This window comes from Tupaia chinensis, unplaced genomic scaffold, assembly GCF_000334495.1.
Source record: "Tupaia chinensis unplaced genomic scaffold, TupChi_1.0 Scaffold000355_1, whole genome shotgun sequence".
Classification (NCBI taxonomy): Eukaryota; Metazoa; Chordata; class Mammalia; order Scandentia; family Tupaiidae; genus Tupaia; species Tupaia belangeri.
Window position 1 is genome coordinate 717095 of NW_006159850.1, and position 2750 is coordinate 719844.

A 2750-nucleotide genomic window follows, 5' to 3' on the forward strand; every position below is an offset into this window, starting at 1 on the left:
TGCGGACTGTCCTGGGAGCTGCCCACTGAGCCGATGAGACAGGGCTGCAGCAGCCAGGATGGGGACGGCACCAGGCACCAGGCCGGGCAGGGTCTGTGTCGGAAGTTAACCGGAATGGCAGTGAGGCAGGGCGGGGCAGGCGGCCCAGATGGTTCCTGCGGGGAAGTCGAGGTGCAGCTGCAGCCTGGCCACAGCTATCAGGGGACACAGCTGGCTGCCTCACCCCTGCAGGCCGCTGGGGCCTCCCCCCGCGCCCGCCTCCCCAGCCTGCTGGTCACATGAGCCCCGCGGCCTCCCACCCCTTCCCAGGGTAGAAGCAGCTGGAACAGCCTGAACCCTCTGAGGGACAGGCGGCTTCAGGACCCCCGGCCCGGCTGCTCCTCTGCCTTCCAGGCCCCACGAGGTCAGGAGACGCACTTTGGGGAGGGCCCATCCTGCCCTCCACCCAGGCCCCCCGTCGGCCCTGGACTGAGCATAAGCATCCCCAGGGCCCCGTGGTGCCACGACCCAGTGCCCTCGGTGCTATACGGCAGGCCCTGTGTCCCAGGACGGGCAGCCCAGGTAAGAGACTGGGGGCGAGGGCGGGGTGGGCAGCAGGGCTGCTTGGGCACCAGCTCAGCCTTGTGGACAGAGCTGGCATGGCCAAGCCGGCACTGTCAGCACAGCTCACCACAACACAGCCACACAGCTGGGGCAGACGGCCCGGTGAGGCCGCCAGGTGCCAGGCCAGGCGTTCGCGGCCCCCCCAGAGGCAGATGCTGGAAGCCAGAGTGGCTCAGCCCCCTCCAGGAGGGACGGTGGGTGGCACCGACATGCCTGTCCTGGCATGCCCAGGGTGGCACCTCACAGCAGAGTGGGTGAGAAAACAGGTCAGACGGAGGGCACTGGCCTAAGGGCCCACGAGCGACGGTCCAAGCAGTGGGGGCTGCAGGGAACCTGGCTTGGGCCCCTGTGGGCTGCGGCTCCCTGCCACACCCGCCCCAGCCTCAGGCCCAGAGCTGCAGCAGTGGCCACGTGGTCACGCTCCACTGGTCTCTGGGACCTTCCAGAGCCAGAGCTCTGCTCAGCCAGACCAGGGCCTGCCCACAACCAGGGCCCGGACGTCCCTGCCTCCCCCACGGCCAGCTAGGAGCCCCAAGGCCGCCCCCGCGGGGCTGTGCACCGCCCCGTTCAGCCCGGGGGAAAGTGGCCAGGGGTGCAGAGCCGGGCTCAGCCAGCTCGCCCGGCTTCTCCAGGTCAACATCCCAACTTCCTGTGAGCAGACAGCGCCTGCTTGCCCAGGAGTGGTCACCACGCGCACCACCCCCTCAGGCACCTGCCACTGTGTGTCCTTGCCAGGTCCCTCACCTGGCCTCAGTCTCTGCAGTCCCCTCAAGTGCTCACGATCAGGTTCCCCTCCCAAAGGGTGGGGGCAGGCAGCAAGGTGGGGAGCGGCAGTGGCCTGAGGAGGAGGCCAAGGCATAACTCAGTTGAGTGTGATGTCACTCGTGGCTCTGCGGGCTGGACTGGCCTCTGAGACAGTACCCAGCCACCCATCTCCTGGCCCCTTGGCCACTGCATGCGCCCTAGGGAGGCTCCTTGCGGCTGGGCTGGGCTCACCTGGGAACGGGAGTCAGCCCGGCATTTGGGACTTGGGTCTGCGGAGACCTCCTGCTGCAGACACCCCATCTGCACAGAGACACGTGTGGATGCCGGGCCCTCCAGACCCGCGTTCCAGGGACCCCTGTGGCAATGCTGGAGTGAACCGCCAGGGGCAGCAGGGAGCCAGGCCAGGCTGGCGGCTGCGCTGGGGCCCATGGTGGGGCCCTGGGCCCTGGAGGGACCCTGGTGGGAGTCGTGGAAGATTTGGGGCATGGAGGCCTAGACCAGGTCCCTGGCCACCCTCAGGCCTTCAGGCTTCCCGAGCCTGACACCTGAGCCCAGAGGCGGGGGTGGGGGGCCCCCTGGTAATGCTGGAGGGCAAGGGCTGGCTGTGTTCTGAGCACACGTGTGTGGACCTGCTGTGTGGCCTGCCCGGGCTCGGTAGTGGGTGGGGAGGTGGCTGCGTGAGTGGGTGTATGTCGAGGGCTACAGCGGAGTGGACCGAAGGCGACAGCCTCCCCTCTGACCAGCACACCCCGCACTCTGGAAGGCAAGGCAGTGGCAGTGTGGAGTATCTGCGGCTCACCTGGGCCCGGTGCCCGCCGTGAACTAGGAGCTGTTGGCGTGGCCCTCTTCCCTCCCTGGTGCCACAGCAACCTTCTGGCTTGACCATATCTTGGTGTCACCCACTTTGGTCACAACCAGAGCTCCCGCCCCTCGCACAGGCCTGACACGGCTCGCGGGCCTCCCTTCCAGCCTTGCTCTTCCTCTCATTGGCCACGCGGTGTCCAGGGGCCCAGAGCTGGGCGGCGAGGCCTGCTATGGCCTGAGTGCCACCGTCACCGCTGTCAGAGGAGACCTGAGGTTCTGATGGGCACGCGTAGGCCCCTCTGGCCTCGCAGGATGAAGGCAGGCAGATGAGCTCGGCAAGACCCGGCTGCTGCAGAGCTGGCTGGGGCTGCTGTGCAGGACACGGCAGCACACGCTGGGGTGACTGTGACAGGGACTGACACGGGCCAGCCTAGGGCAGGAGTCAGGACCTGCAGGACTGAGCACAGAGGCGGGGAGGCCTCCTGCCATCTCCCCATCCCCCTCGCCCCACGCTCTGGGCAGACGCGGGTGGGGGCTCAGCTCCCACCTTCCCAGGCCCGCCCTGGGACATCAGCGGC

At 68.3% G+C, this 2750-nt stretch overlaps 1 protein-coding gene across 1 annotated transcript in view; it reads left to right on the plus strand.

The window, feature by feature from the left end:
* Positions 1 to 263: 263 nt before the first annotated feature.
* Positions 264 to 2750, plus strand: part of CBFA2T3 (CBFA2/RUNX1 partner transcriptional co-repressor 3) — a 56284-nt gene continuing 53797 nt past the window's right edge. The window contains exon 1 of the mRNA XM_027773439.1: positions 264 to 561. The gene's annotated coding sequence lies outside the window, so the exon portion shown is untranslated. The remainder of the gene's footprint in view (positions 562 to 2750) is intronic.